Consider the following 18,050-nt stretch of genomic DNA (forward strand, 5'->3'; position numbering starts at 1 on the left):
ATTCATTAGTGTACATATTTTGACTAGGAAATGTCAAAGGTAACAATGGAATTACATTGTTAACTATCTTAATACCAGGTAGTAGAGTTAATTTCACACATGAACTCAGTGTTTCGAATAATTTTATTAGCAAACATTTGATTCCACACTGTCTGTTTGTAAGGCGAGTTTGTTTTAAACAAAAAGCACCATTTTTAAAATTTTCCATCACTTATTCTTTTAATCAAGAAGTATTTTATGTATATCCTCAACCAAGTACTATATTGGATACCAGGGCTGCAACGCTGACCCTACAGTTAAGACCCTAAGTAAAGCCTATGGCTAACCCTGTCCTGTGTGTGGCTAGTAGGAAGGTAAACAAAGAAACAAAAAATACAAAATCATATGATAATTGGAAATGTATGTTAAATCAGATGAGGGGCTAGAATGAGGAATATCTGGAATTTCCTTGGAAATTCTAGAAAAGTTTCACAGAAGAAGCAGTAATCAAGATGAGACTTAGTAGTTAAAATTGTTAATTAGAGAAAATAGGGGAGTATTGACAGAGAGGACAAAAGGTACCTGGGGTATAGAGGCAGGAGAGAACATTATGTTTTCTGTTTGTTATGATTTGAGTTTAAGCTTCACAGGGGAGAATATCAGAAGATGGTTAAGCAGGAGAAAGATGGTAAATAATTGTGTAACTCATGCTAAAGTATCTTGATCTTACTTTACTATATCTAGCTATCTATGATGGTTATTTTCATATGTCAAATTGCCTAGGCTATCGTGTCCAACAGCTTGGTCAAACATCAGTCTAGATGTTGTCATGAAGGTATTATTTTATATGTGTTTAATATTTAAATTAGTAAACTTTTAGTAAAGCAGACTACCTTACTTAATGTGGATGGGTTTCATGCAATTAGTCAAAAGCCTTGAGAAAACACTGAGGTCTCCTGAGGAAGGAATTCTGCCTCCAGAGGCTTTGACACTCAAGATTGCAACAATTCCTCCCAGGATTTCCAGCCTGCTTACCAGCCCTGCAGATTTCAGACTTGCCAGTACCCACAATTGCATGAGCCATTTTCTTGAAATCTCTCTATATAGACAGATATAAAGTACAGACATAGATATAGATACATCCTATTGTTTTTTTTCTCTGGAGAACACTAATTCTTTCTTTTTCTTTCTTTTCTTTTCTTTTCTTCTCTCCCTCTCTCTCTCTCCTTCTCTCTCTCTCTCTCTCCCTCTCTCCCCCCCTTCCTTCCTTCCTGCCTTTCTTCTTCCCTCCTTCCCTCCTTCCATCTACCGACCTACTGACCTATCTGTCATTGAGAAGAGATGAGATGAGAGAGGGGCATGGAAGAGAAATACCAAGAGAGAGAAACACCAGAAGATTATTGGAGAGTGGCCATGAATATCTGAAATCCTATAATCTTGCTGCAGCTCTCCTAAGGTAGTTTGGGGGACAGATACTCTGGTGTCTGATCTTACAATGATAAACTTTTGGCTCTGTTGAATATAACTGACTTAAAATCCTTTATTTGACCTTTCAAGCTTGTTGTTTGAAATTGGTTTCTCTCTGGCATGAGGTGTTGGAAATTGATCTCTCTGACATGTGGTCTCGGCTCTCTGTAGACTCATCTTGGAATTGTATTTTCTGACTTTTTCCTCTCCGTATCACTTTGCATCCACATCTTATACTAGTTTTTAGCCTCAAGCCCAGTTCACTTATTTGGACAGTCAAGATTATCAGATGAAGCAGAGTACAACAATAATTGAGAATGATTTTAGAAGCAGTTTAAGTAATAAATTCAAGTGAGTAATTCAATATGGAGCATGCTGGCTGATTTTGAAATTTCAGCTGTGAAAGGACAAAGAGAAAGTGATAGGTAGCTGGAAGATTTTTTCTTCTAATTGTGAATTACTTTACCATGATTATATGCAGAAGGAAAGATGACTCCAGAAATAGGGGTAATTGATAGCCTCAGGTTTCAGAGATGATGGCAGTGGCTAAGATACTAAGAACAGTTGGATGTGTTAATCTTTGATGGGAAGAAAGACACTTTTTCCTCTACAATGATGGGAAAAGGGGTTGGGTGGGATGCAAATACAGCTAAATCTATTAAGTAGAAAGGCAAAAAAAATGTCTTCCTTATGGCCCCTATTTCCTTCATTAAATAAAAGTTTTCTATGACTAAATTATATAACAGAAAGAAAGCTTAAAAAAACTGGAATATTTGGGATAGCTTCTGAGAGGAATCACAAAAGTCTAGAATATAGATACAGAAGTACACCTAGAAGAGAGATGATAAATGAGAGAAGAGGACGGGGTCAAGAGCTACATATAACAGTAGATTAAGAGAGTAGGTATAGGGGAAACAAGAGAATGAAAAGACAGGCTATTATAGTAGAACATGTAACACCAGTACCTGAGATTTTTAGATGGGAAACAGTCTCAGATGATGACTAGGTCAAAAGTGTGTTCATGGTTCCTAAAATGGACAATGAATGACAGTCATTGAAATCAAGCAGCTCCAGGTGTAGAATGGGTCCTACTAAAATGCTCAGGTGACAATGACATTCAGGATGGTGGGGAGCTGCTGAGATGGATGTTTAAAACTTGGCTAGATGTGAGTACCCAGGAGGTCTGTAGATAATATGGGCAAGAATGCATATGGAATAGTAAAGATGGATGCTTTGTACCTAAAAGAATGAGTGAACAGTGCATATTAGTGGAGTGAAAAGGTCTAAAAGTGATGAAGGAAATATTTGCATATCTAAGTCTCTTTTCCAAATTTTGTGCTCAAGAGATGTACAGAGGAAAATTATTCTTAAGAAAGAATCATGCTGAAGCAAGGGTGGGTGTGGGGAATTTATGTAAACATTTGAGCATGTAGAAGAGGGTAAGATGAAATGGGGATTGCAGACAGTGATTAGTAGCTGAGGATGGAACAACAGAGCAGAAGTACCCATAAGCATGCAGGTGAATGGATGGATGATGAGAGAGCTGGGGCTTGGGGGTAAAGAAGAAGGCTTACATTAAGGACCATCGTCAAGAAAAACGTAGCCTACCATTCATTCATAGAATTAACAGGATGAAAGATTCCAAAATAAATTTTATCAGGTAATCTAATGCAGTTCTTTAAAACTGGCTTTGGGGGAGTAGGCATTGTCGATAATTCTGTGCAGATGTTGTTGGGTCTTACGTAAGGAAGAGAAACAGGACTCTAGGTGCTGAAGAGATTGTGGGGAAGTTATTACTGCTTGATGCTACAATACGCTTAGGTGAAATAAACTGGGTAATAAGTTTAATTCATAATGGACAGCTTGGTCCTAAATTATTTTATGTCTACAAAACACTAAAACACCTACCTGAAAAGTTAAAAAAAAAAATTCAGCCAATCTTCCTAAAAATAAGTTCCTTACTTGATGTTGTAATTGTTGTTGTTGTTTTTTAAATTTGGATACAGCTGGTTGGCTTAGAATTGTTTTCACAAGCCTCACTATCAACCTTGGAGAGGACTTCTAATGAGCAAAGCAAATAATATTCTGAAGTTTAAAAATAAATGATATGGGAACATTTGCAAATTTGAAACCAAATGCTTTCAAATTTTTCAAAATTAATTTAAAAGATATGACAATACCAGTGTTATGGAATTTTGAATTTATGTTTTGATACCTAAAGAAAATATCATAGAAGTAAAATCATATTGCCATTCATTACAAATGTCTTTATGAAATGAAATCCCAAATGCTTCACTGGTCACTATTCCACATCAAAAGGAGGAGATGTATCTTCAGACAGTGCATTCTTGACATCATGATCTTTATCTTTAGAATGAGGGAACATTTAATAAAGGTCCAGTAAACTTCTCTTATGAATCTCTTTCTGTCCTAAGTAAGAGACCAGGTTGTTTACTTATAACCTTGAATCAAGTTCTGTGGCAGGATCCTTAACTGATGTTAAGGGAATATGAGGTGATAAAATGTCTCACCACCAAAAGGAAAATATAACCTCTACTTCCCTTAGTTACTTTCAATTCTCAGTTTACTTTCCTTGAAAGGAGAAACAATCTTTTTTTTTTTTTTGCTTTAGGAAATCCAGTAGCACATAACAGAGTGTTATTTAGAATGAGATAAAGTGAAATACATAGGTACACGTGTATGTAAATGTGTCTGTGTGTTTTTGTATCTATATATAGTAGAAGACTGCCATGAAAATTATTTTCAGAGATAAAAATCTTTTTTCAGGGGAGAGAGGATGGAGAGAGGTGGAAAGCAAACATATATAATACAAGGCATATAGAGAGGGAGGCTGTGTTGAAAAGTACGCTATTTCTAACACAAACTCAGATTCCTAAAAGTGGTAATTAACATTTCATTATATGGCAACAAATCTTATAGTCCTCCAAACAGCAATTTAAGTACATTTGTTTTTATTCACTGATTAATTAATCCTCTGACATGTAGCAAATAGGATAACATTTATTCGAGCCTCATTGCTCACTGCAAATTATGGCCAGGTCACTAAAATCTTCATGCTTTTGAACTGTGGAAGGAAGCCCCATCTTATTCTTTCAACTGTGAACAAGAACCCATTAAGAGTAACTGATACTTCACTTATCCGTGTGATTTACATATGATAGACCTAAACTAAGTATCAGTTTGCCTAGATTTTATTGATGAAATATTGGATTGGATGCAATTCACTTGTTTCCTTATTCATCCTTCTTTGGGCATTAATTTCTTTAATTTTTTTAAAAAATTATTCTTTCAACATTTGTGAAATGATATTTTTTGGACCTCCACAATTTATCTCCAGCATGGACTTTTCTTCCTCTGTGTCCTTTGGGCTTTGTTCCTGGGGCCCTTTCTCCCCTGGAGATGCCATCCTCTCAAGCAACTTTAATTACTCCTTCTGTGCTAATGTATTATAAATGCTATCTTAGAGATCCATCTTTAGATCCACGTTTCCAGGTATGTGACAGATATATTAATCTTGTTTCTTACAGGTAAGAGAAATTCAATAGATTCAAACTAAACTCATAATCTCATCTCATAGCCTATTCTCTTCTTGTGTTCCATTCTTGGATAATGACATTACCACTTATAAAACAGATTTATTCATTCTACAAGTATATAGTGAATATTTATTATGTACAGGCATTATCCCAGATGCACCTATGGTAAACTATTATCTCAACTAGAGACAGATTTTGCATGAAGCTAACAAAGCAGTGGGAGGTAACTTGCCCTTGGAGACCAATGCACTTCTCTTCCTCCACTACTCTAGGCTCAAAAACTACTCAGGAGAAGGAATCTTTGAAACTGGTTAGATGTCCTTAGTCAATGGTATGGAAAAGAGTCTGGAGTCTCTGGGCAGTACCCCAAAAAATCAGATATAATTTAGGAATTAATTTTTAATATTTTCAGATACTCAGATAGGTACTGAATATTATTCAAAGAATTGTTTTCAGATAATTATTCAGATGAGAATTTTTTAATGAATTGCTTCAAAACTTCATTTTTCTTTTTGGATTTTTTTCATTATTTAAAAATCATTTGCATACCCTATAATATATATTTATATATTATATATTGATATAAATTATATAGAATTATATAAATATATGATATGATATAATATGTAATATATTGTGACTGATCGTTGAAATTGTCCTAAAGAGCAAGGAATTAGCTTTATTATAGTATAATTAACATATAGTAAAGTACAAACTTTGATAAGTTTTGACATATATTTGTGCGTATTTGTCTATCTGGCCATCTATGTATATATGTAAATATCATCATCACCATCAATATAATGAATCTAACCATTGCCCCCAGAGTTTCCTCATGCCCCCATTTTCATTCCATCCTTCTCTCCCCTTACTGGTTTCCCCCTCCCCCATTCCTATGCAACCATTGAGATTAGTTTGCATTCTTTAAAACCTTATGTAAACAAACTCTTTCTGTATGTATTCTTTCAACTCACATTACTATTTTGAGGTTCATCCACATTGTTTCATCTATCAGTAGAGTATTTATTTAAATTGATGAATAATATTCCATTCTATGCATATAACATAATTTGTTTCTCCATGGACATTTGGGTTGTTTTTAGTTTGGGGCTATTACAAATAAAGCTGCTATAAACATCTGTGGACAGCTTTTTAACTAAAAATATTATCTACTTCTCAATTTCCTGGAGAACTTTTGTAGAATTGGTATTATTTTTTCCATATATATATATATTAGAATTTCCCAGTGAAGCCATTGGGCTTGTGTTTACTTTGAGGGCAGTAATAGATATAGAACTATTCAGATTATCTGTCTTCTTGAGTGAGTTTTGATAGTTTGTGTCTACCACAATATATATCACCTACCACAATAATATTCTTTGTTCTGAAATCTACTTTATGTGATATTAATGTAGCCACTTCAATCTTCTCTTGATTAGCACTGGCTTGGTATATCTTTTCTTACCATTTTAATTCTGACCTATTTGTGTCTTTATAATTATAGTGGATTTCTTATAGTCAGCATATAGTTGGATTGTGCTTTATTATGCCTTGAAAACTGTGGTATCGTATGTTTTATCTGTTTTTAATTTATTTCAAGAAGGAAGGTAAAGTTGGTCCCTCTTACTCCATCTTGCCCAGAAGTGGATATTGTTGATGCTTTGTTTTTTTTTTGTTTGTTTGTTTTTTTGGGTGATTCTTTTTTTTTTTTTTAACATCTTTATTGGAGTATAATTTTGATAGAGATTGTAGAGCCACTGTGCATGCAATCTCAAACAATGAAACATTGGACATCGAAGATCAGTGAAGAGATTTCAATGATCACTGACTGGAACCATGAAGTTGAACTCACTTAATAACCACAAGACAGAATACAGTCTTCAAGAAGTCATTTGTAGTTCCTAAGAATAGTACTATAATCCAGGAACCTATCTTTTTGTAGTTTGGTTCTGGGAAAAACTTAAAGAATAATTTGATATGTCCATAGATTGCATTCCTAGAGAAGACTATCTTTTTAGGATAATTGATAATATATATACAAAAGAATAAAAGTAGACATTTGGAGAACAGCTTGAATGAAGAGTTTCTAAAAATATATAATATAAATTTTAATATTTTAGAAAATGTGATCTTTAGTTATATTTTTAATCATCTACAGACTAATAAAGAATGACATTTTATACTATTTGTGTAACCTTTGTTTCCTTAGTGATATCGTGTATTTCCTAAGTCATAAAACTCTTGGATGGTAGTTTCTCCTTTAAACTCTTATGAAATCTATTCTGCATAGTAAAATCAATGCTCTATTTATATAATCAGAATAAGATAAAACAGATGAAGTTAACCAGAAAAAGCAATATAAATTTTAATTTTCATTTAGATATTTCTGTGCATTTCTAAAGAAAATTTTGTTCATAAAATGTGTATATATTTTTAATCTTCATTAATCCCAAGCTTTCAGCTTAAAAAATTGTTGATCTTCTGGCAAACACAGTACCAAATAGTTTTAAATAGCTTCCCATTCTGCCCCCATCTGCTAAATTCATTACGTTTTCACTAATTAATTGGCTCTTTTTGTATTATTTGTAGACATTCTAATAGCAAGCATTTTTCTGCTTGAAAAAAAGAAAGCTTACATTTTTGTATACTAGTCAATAGAGAGGGATGTTATCAACAATAATAAATGCTTGTATAGGCTTAAAAACCCACAAGTTACTTTTATATATGAACCTACCCCTACACCTCCAAGTTAAGTATAATGATAACAGTTTTAACAGGTGAAAGAATAAAGGCTACAAAAAGGAAAGTCATAGAGTGATTTTCCAAGTTTATGGTTTATGACCCTGGGAAAATGATAGAGTTATGTCTTACATCTTAAGTTTCTGATTTCTAGTGTGATACTTATACTTAAAAAGAAGAAAGTCACAACATAATTTTGTTCAAGATCGCTTTTTTTTTTTTTTTTAATTTTTCCCAACCCTATTATATATTATACAGTCCTAAATCCAATCAAGTTCATCATTCTACTGCCAGATTCTCTGGGGTAGATAACAACCCAGGCTCAGATGACTGTACATGTCTAATCAACCTGGACTCTCCAGCCCGGCTCCAAGATCACTTTTGAACAGCTATTTCGTGAGGAAATGTTTAGCATTTGGCCCACAACAACATCCATGAATGTACTTTTAATTTGGCTTTCTTTTGCTCTATATTTCCAAAATCAGCTCTGACTTTACATAAAAGTGTTTCCATGTACACATTTGCATATGTAAGACTGCCCTTTCAATAGGACTAGTGTTTATCCTAATGTTTTCTTTAATCACATTAGGAAACCATGGCAAATCTAACATGGCTTAATTAACGATGTAATTGTAAGAAGACTATTATATTAAATTTTCAAATAATGATTATGAGGTTAAGTTTTAAAGACCAGGAATAAACTTACAACATCACATTTTGGCACTAATAACTCTAAAAGCTAGAATAACTTTCTTCCTGAAATAACAGAGAAAAAATGGTATTTTTCCTAAAATTGAAATTAAAAGAAAGCCAGAAATAAATATGAAAAATACTGAATAAGATATACCTCCAATTTGTAATAAAACCATAAAAATATTATTGCAAACTCTTCATAGAAAACTATAATTAAGGATTTTATACTTCAGTGAAAGCTGATATTTAATGACATGCACATAGCTATAAATTACTCTTGTATTTAAGATCTCTCTAGGTGTCATTCTGTTGTTCTTCAGATAAGCTTACAAAACTAAAAAAAAAATCATGATTTTTAAAATATACACAAACTACCATTGTACCTTGAAGATTTTTATATAAGCTCATTAGAAATAACTTTATTCATTTTTATATTTTATTTTAAAGAAAATCAGTTAATAAACTTCATGTAAAGATCAGCCTATAATTTATTGCTGTCCCTTTGGTCAGAGATTAATTTTGAGACACTTTATTAGTGGGTTATAGTTCAGATTACTCCATAATATGAGATGTGGAAAAGTTATAAAATATTAAATAAATGGTAGATTATCAGTAGGTAAGTGATTGCTAGTACAAAAAAATGAAAAATTGAGCAAAAGTACTTGTGGATCAACTCTTAACACTGTTTTAAAGGCAATCTACAGATTCAGTGCAATCCCTATCAAAATACCAATGTCATTTTTCACAGAACTGAAACAAATAATTTAAAAACTTTTACAGAAACACATAGGACCCCAAATAGCCAAAACAACATTGAGAAAGAAGCACAGAGCTGGAGGAATCATGCTCCCTGACTTCACACTATACTACAAAGCTATAGTAATCAAAACAATATGGTACTGGCAGAAAAACAGACACATAGATCAATAGAACAGGATAGAGAGCCTGGAAATAAACCCATGCACTTATGGTCAATTAATCTATGACAAAGGAGACAAGAATATACAATGGAGAAAAGACAGTCTCTTCAATAAGTGGTGCAGGGAAAACCAGACAGCTACATGTAAAAGAATGAAATTAGAACATTTTCTCACACCATATACAAAAATAAACTCAAAATGGGTTAAAGACCTAAATGTAAGACTGGAAACCATAAAACTCCTAGAGGAAAACATAGGCAGAACACTCTCTGACATAAATTGTAGCAATATTTCTTTTTGATCTGTCTCCTAAAGCAAATAAAAGCAAAAATAAATAAATGGGACCTAATTAAACTCAAAAGCTTTTGCATAGCAAAAGTAACAATTGACAAAATAAAAAGACAACCGACTGAATGGGAGAAAATATTTGTAAATGATATGACCGATAAGGGATTAATATCCAACATATTTAAATAGCTCATACAACTCAACATCAAAAACAACAACAACAACAACAACAAACAACTCAATTAAAAAATAGGCAGAAGAACTGAATAGACATTTTTCCAAAGAGGAAATGCAGATGGCTAATAGGCACATGAAAAGATGCTCAACATCGCTAATCATCAGGGAAATGCAAATCAAAACCACAATGACATAACACCTCACACCTAATGAAAAATGTCTATCATCATAAAGAACACAAACAACAAATGTTGGCAAGGATGCAGAGAGTAGTATTCTTAGTGAAATAAGTTAGACAGAGAAAGACAAATACTCTATGTTATCAATTATATGTAGGATCTAAGAAATAAAACAAACAAATATACATAACAAAACAGAAACAGACTCATAGATATAGAGAACAAACTAGTGGTTACCAGTTGGGAGAGGGATGGGGGAAGGGACAAGATAGGTGTATGGAATTAAGAGACACAAACTACTATGCGTAAAATAGATAAGCAACGGGGATATATTGTTCAGCACAGAGAAATATAGCCATTGTTTTGCAATAACTTTAAATGGAATATAATCTATAAAAATATTGCATCACTATGTTATACACCTGAAACTAATAAGACGGAGAGAAGGGGCACTATTGGGGTGGGGGGTGGGAGGCACAAACTATTGGGTGTAAGATAGGTTCAAGGATGTATTTGTAAAACATGGGGAACATAGCCAATATTTTGTAATAACTGTAAACAAAAGTAACCTTTAAAAATTATATAATTTTTTAAAAAATTTTTAACAAAAAACAACACTGGTTTAGATCTGAGGAGGCTCTATCTTTACTAAAGTAAATGATGACTGAAATTATAGGAATGAGTTTGGCATTTCTAAATGACTAGACCTAAAAAAAGAAAAAAGTTGATAACAAAAAAGGGGAGGTTATTATGTAAACAGAGCATGGAAATGATTTGCTTATGAGCATGACAGAAAATTTTAGACCTATCATGTCATGATATAAACAAATCTTGTCTCAATGAAAGAAAGCATGTTTACATGGGTGAATAAAATATAAAAGTTTATCTTGCTGTATTACTAAGATTTATGCACTTTATTGTATATAAATAATGCCTCGTTTTCAAAATAAGGAGAAAAGATTTGGATGGGTTAAAAGGCAAATATATGTGAATTCAGGTTTATATGTAATGGAAACTCAGTAAAAGAAGAAAAGTCTACAAGAAAATGAAACAAATACAATATAGAGGAATTTAACACTAGATTGAAAGGAATAGACAGCAGAATAGATACTATTTGCAATTGAGTGAATATTTGTGTCTCCCCAAATCTCATGTTGAAATCCTAACCCCCAAAGTGAGGGTATTTGGAGGTGTGGCCTTTGGGAGGTAATTAGGTCATGAGGGTAAAGCCCTGATTAATGGGATTAGTGCCTTTATAAGAGACACAAAGTGTTCGCTCTTTCTCTTCTCTCTGCCATGTGAGGATACAAGAAGACAGTCATCTGCAAACCAGAAAGTGGGCTCTCACCAGACATCAAATCTGCAGGCACCTACATTTTGGACTTCCCAGTCTCCAGAACTGTGAAAAATAAATATTTGTTGTTTAAGCCACCCAGTCATGGTGTATTTGTTAAAAGCAGCCTGAACTAAGACACTATTTGAGGTACTTCCAAAGAAGCTGGAACAAGGTAAACATAGGGATAATTTATGGTTAAAAAAAAAAAAGAGCAAAAAACTTTCTGAAGTGAAAATCAGATTCTATAGATTAAAAACCTTCATGATTTGCAGGCATAATTAATAGAAAGAGAACCCATTTTTAGAAAAATCCCTGTGACATTTTTGAATTTCAAAGGCAAAGCAAAATCTTACACACTTAGAGTTTTCCTCAATCTGCTTCTCCAGTTCATTTAGTACGAGGTGACAATGAAGCAGCATGAACAGTTTTGGTGGTTGAAGTTTGATCGAAGTTATATATTTTTAACCACATGATAGCACCTTATTGGGAACATGTGCTAGGAAATACTTCTCAGATATAGCAAAATTCTGAAAATACATGACTCATAACTTTTGAAAATACATGACTTGTAATTTTTGAGAATACATGACTCATAACTTTATGAAAAAGTTTAGTTGAAGTACTACAGCTGAACTGAATTAAAATTAAAATATCAAGAAAGGGGAAGATCTAACATAAAAATAATGGCCAATATTGAACCAAGTCAAATATGTGTACTTATGCCAATTTTATATTAAATATTGATACATAATTTGGCAAATCTACTAAAATGATTCTTAAAGAGAAGGCATTAGTTAAAACAAATTTAATATAACAATTGAGCTTTATAATCTCATTTAATTTGTCAAATACAGTATAAGCGAACTAAATTATTTATCTCAATCTTGCACTCAAAAATATGTATTTTTGAATTTGAAAATTATAGGATTAAGCTCAACTGCATTTTTAAACTGAAAAATAAACAATAATCAAATTTAAGCTAAGATTACTTCAAGTTCTTACAGATATAAAAGGAATAGCACATAAACCACATAACAGAGTAATTGCTGAAACAAATCTGTTACATAAAAGAAGTGGAGAGGGACAATAACATTTTATACATTTAGCAGATCAAGCAAAATTAAAAAAAAGAAAAATGTAAAATACATCAATTATATATATAGTAGAAGTATTCAAATATCTCTGTATATGCATATATACATATGCATATGTGTGTATATGTATGTATTTTTTTGAAATAGCATTTTAAAATATACTCTTAAATAGATAATCATACTTACGGTCAAAATATAAGCTGTAGTACATCACAAAAGGAAAAACATCACAGATATAGAACTTTTGACACATTACAAAAAGAATAGAAAACAATAATAAGAGTTTAGAGAAGACATTCTAGCTCCTTCCTTTAATTTAAAAAAAAAAAGAAAAAAACTTAAAACATCTCAGTGTCATCAAAGAAATCAAAACAGAATTTTAGAAGAAAAATAAAATGAAAATGGAGGTATGACACATTAAAGTTACAGAATATAACCAAAACTAGATTCAAGATATTTTCTTAGACTTAACATATTCCTATATTGAGAAAAATGTTTTTACTCAAGAAGAAAACAAATTTAGGAAGAGCAGAACAAAGTTAATTAGCAAATGTAAGAGCATAAATTAATAAACTGGAAAACAGAAAAAAACAATACATGAATAGTATTAGTTTTCTAGGACTACTACAACTAAGTAACACAAACAGGTGACTTAAACAATATAAATTTATTTTCTCACAGATCTGGATGCTAGAAGCCCCAAATTAAGGTGTCAGCATGGTTGGTTACTTCTGAGGGCTGGGAGGGAGAATCTGTTCCATACCTCTCTTGTAGCTTCTGAAAATTTGTTAGCAGTCTCTGCTATTCCTTGGTTTGTAGATGCATCACTGCAATCTCTACCTTTTCTCCACATGGCATTCTCCCCTCTGTATTCATGTTGTTTTCCCTCTGTGTTTGTCTGTCTGTAGCCAAATTTCCCCTTTGTATAAGGACAACAGTCATATTGGATTAGGGCTCACTCTAATAACCTCATTTTAACTTTATTAACCTCTATAAAGATTCAGTTTGCAAATAAGGTCATATTCTGAGTTACTTCAGGTTAGGATTTCAACATACTTTTTTTGGAGGATATAGTTCAGCCCATAATATGAATGAATACAAGATCTGGTTATTTGGAGGGTAAAGTAATAGGAAAGATATAAATAGTTTAATACATAAAAACACAAATTGAAAAATAATAATAGAAAAGGTAATGTAGTATAGATATAGTAGTTATTAAGGTTATGTGATAATGGCATGCCATTTAAGGAAGTATATATATTTTGATAAAAATTTTAAAAATGTAAGAAAAATAAAACATTTAGAAGTAGAAGCTCAAATACATTTATTAAAACAAATATAACTAAAAATGAAGTATAAAATGTAGCAGAGTTATAGTCATTGCATAATAATGTAGAAGATAATCATCCCTTATTCCTAACAAAAGACAGTGGATCCAGACAGTAATATGGTGAGTTATTTCCCATTATTTATCTCAGTTATTTTTATAACTCCACAAAATTTACATTTGCAGTACATTCTTACTACTGCTATCTCTTGATGTATTCAGTAATTCACAAGTATTATGAGACATATGTAGTTTTAAATGTTGGGTAAGGAACTTCTGGTATTCACCCCTCTACACACACACACATTAAATATTTCTCTTTTTAAAGATGAGATGATTTACATTCCATATACTCTGTTACCAATATAAAATGATGGAAAACTTTCCAGTTCTTTTAAAAATTATTTCACAGCATTAATAGTAAAAACCAAAAGAATTAATTACAAGAATAAAAACAACACAACAACAGAGATCAAGCTCACAAAGACAGGTGCAGAAATCCTAAATAAAATGTAACCCAAATTCTGCTTTATATTAAAAAATAAAATTGGTGCAACATAGTAATTGCATCTATATCAAGTAGTCTTAAGATATAAAAAAAATAAATAAAACCTTTACATCTATTTAGATGTTTAAAAGGTATTTACAAATTCATCTATTCTTAGTAAAATAAGCTTATTGAAATGATAAATCATATTTATCTAGAATAATAACAACCAAATATTAAATAGACTATATTAGAAGCATTCTCATTAATTTCAGGCTCAGAGTAAATACATCACCAGTTAAAAGAATAGGTCATTTCTATAGGCAAGCACATTGTATGATCATCTGCCTGGAAAATCTACAAGATCAACTGAGAAACTCAAATTGTTTCCAAGAGAGCTTACTAAATTAGCTGATATAAAATTAACACACAATTATAGGATTTTTCTACATATCAGCAATGGTAAGTTAGAATTTTAATAAAATTAAAGTATTTAAATAAATTTGATTAAATAAATTTAAGTTAAAAATTAGAATAAACTAAAAAAGAACAATTAGCTTACTAACATTATTCAATGATGGATGATATTTTTTCAAATAGTATTTTGATTATGCTTGATTTGACTATTTACAAATAGTCCCAGAAGTTTGGGATTAAATAAAATATGCTTATGTCATGGAATTCTGGGTAAATTTTTAGTGGTAAAACTTATTTTGAAATTTAAATATTTCCAGAGTAATTATAAGAATTTTTATGAAAATATAATTTAAAAGATTAAAAGCAAGAATAGTGCCTGGATGGATTGGTCAGAAAGCAAGTAAATTTCAAATTAAATTCCACTAGACACATAATAAGATCAGGGAATATGCTAAAATCCTGATTTATAGATAGGTTGGTTTGGAGTAATTAATGGAAGTTCCAGAAATGGCAGAAGGATACCTGATATTTGTACATGTGGGTATAAAACAGGAATTATCCAAAGACTGCTTTGCCTTGGACAGTCTCTGAGTCAGTTTGTTGTCAGAGATAGCAGTTAGTGAGACCACCATCTTTCTACTGTGAAAGCAGTACTAGTCCAGAAAGATGTAAATTTCCAAGTACCTTGGTATCCTCAGAACAGTTTCTGGAAAAGAGAAAGAAACAGATATTCAAATCTTTATAACAACTCCAGAGAAGAAATTTTCCATATCCTTTTTGCCTTTTTCTTATTTCACAGTAGTTAGTTCAACTTCTAGTTAAGGGAATATTTTAAACCTCTAACTAGAAAAATTTGAGAGGCCTATTTTTTTTTTTTTTCTGAAGTATGCCATGGTTGGCTGAGAAATCACAGAGAAATACTGCTTCTCAGCAGGTATTAAGAGAACTTAAAACTGCTTACTAGTTTGTAGAGGAATAAACTTTGTAGCGAAAATTCCAGTTATGTCATACTCAGGAACATATTTTAATGAATTGAAAAAATGTGTATCATTTATTCTTCTACTTATTTTTTTTCCTAAAATTTCACTCATCTGATCTAAAAAGGAACTTCTTCAAAGTATGTTAAGAATTCACAGGAAAAATATAAAATATGTTTCTGGAATATGGATTTCTTAAATGAAGAATTCAATATATTTTTTTTCAATATGGACTACTGTCCCAAATGAGTGTTTCTCCTGCATTTTTAAAAACTATTTATTTATTTATTTAATTTTTTGACTGCATTGGGTCTTCGTTGCTGTGCGCGGGCTTTCTCTAGTTGTGGCGAGCAGGGGCTACTCTTTTTGCGGTGTGAGGGCTTCTCATTGTGGTGGCTTCTCTTGTTGCAGAGCACGGGCTCTAGGCACACGGGCTTCAGTAGTTGCAGCACGTGGGCTCTAGGGCACTCAGGGTTCAGTAGTTGTGGTGCGCAGGCTCAGTAGTTGTGGCTCACGGGCTCTAGAGCACAGGCTCAGTAGTTGTAGTGCCCAGACTTAGTTGCTCCGCGGCATGTGGGATCTTCCTGGACAAGGGATAGAACCCGTGTCCCCTGCATTGGCAGGCAGATTCTTAACCACTGCACCACCAGGGAAGTCCAAGAATTCAATATTTTTGAGTCTAGTAATTATACATGAAAAGTCTCTTATGGGACAAGTCAGCCAGCAAGGACTTAGTCTGGTTACATATTCAGAGGAGGAGTGATGAGAGGTGGGCAGTGGGGGTGAAAGATAGAGGATGAGGGAAAAGCATTGGAATGAGATGGGTAGAAAATAATACTTTAGCTAATTTCATGGAGAAGGGAATTATAAAAGTAGTTGCCTTGCCATGACTATTTTTCCTTTTTAATCCTTTCATGGAAATTTTTTCCAAAAATAATAAGATAACTTCTAAATATATGAATTTTTTTTCTGGCAATGGCTTTCATTTACTGGGCATTTAATTTGCTTTTAAGTCCTAATTCAATAATATAGATTAACCCAATGAAAATGTTCTTAACTATTTTAACACTTTGATATTAGGTCAAAAGATTTTCTAATACTATAATTCAGAGTCAGAGACTATATTTTACTTCTTTACCTTTTAATGTTTCCATATGATTAATTGTCTTGAAAATGTGGAACACCCACCAGTTATAAAGAGACAAATGAACCATAGGCCAACTGCTTTAATTTGTTTCTCCCAAGCTCTTATCCAGCCTAGGACATATTAAAATATGTTTGAGAGTTTGAGAGTTTTCATTGAAAATGTTTTGTTCTTGTTGTTTTGTTAATACAAAAACTTGGCCATGTAAATTTAGCAGGTTTTAGTAAGTTAGATAATTTTATATTTATTGCATAAGTTGCTTACTTTGAGCTGCATTATTCAGAATGCAGATGGAGAAAAATCAGTACACAAAAGGAAATATGGTATTAATTGCTGAGTCAATAGATTTTAACACACCTAAACCACATGTTAATTTGCAATTAAAAATCCTTTTTAATGAGAAATTAATGTCTGATGATTTTGACCAGCAAATTTGGACAGGAATTATTTAATTACTCCTTCTGTTCTCAACTGTATCCCTTTCTGTTCAGGCAGATAAATTTTTGAAAAAAAAAACAGAAGTGTGAAAGGTACAAACTTCCTATTTTTTATCAATATGTTCATGCCAACTTAAACTTACAATATACTCACTAGCATGAGATAGAGGGAAAAATGTCTTTGAAAACATGTTTTTATTGAGTTACATTTATTCATATTTTATACATAATTAGATGACTCCATACACTAAGATTTTTAAAAACTAAGTCTCTAATTTCTGGCTTTATTTTTATAATATTATTGGAAAAATACCACCAGGCACAAAGAAACTAGATTAGTAAAATATGATTAAAATCTGCCATTGACTCTCTTATTCTCTTTATCACCATTTGAGGCATCTTCTCTCCTAATAAAACCTTCCTGTGTGGATATTTAGGGAATTTATAACTGTAGCTGTTTTCTTAGATATACAAATTATCCTTTATAATTCAACTCTTTAAGACAAGTGTCTTCCTTCTTTCAAACTGGTAAATTCTGGGACCCTATTCTGTTTTCTACTTTGTTCTTTTCAAATGAGACTTGGCAAAGTATTTTTGGCCTTTTTAACCAGACTATAATTAACTTCTGTTTTCTGTCTAGGATTCTTTCTATTCAGACATTTTGCCTTTCTGAATTTCTATAATCAACACATATCAAATGAACTTAAAATGTTGACAGTAGAAATTACTATGCGATTTTCTTCAAGATTCAACATTGTGATAAAAGACGTCTGTCAATGTGCCTCAGGCTTCCAGAAGGGATATAGATATAGGACAACATTACCTGAAGCAA

Source organism: Balaenoptera acutorostrata, chromosome 12 (genome assembly GCF_949987535.1).
Source record: "Balaenoptera acutorostrata chromosome 12, mBalAcu1.1, whole genome shotgun sequence".
NCBI classification, from domain to species: Eukaryota; Metazoa; Chordata; class Mammalia; order Artiodactyla; family Balaenopteridae; genus Balaenoptera; species Balaenoptera acutorostrata.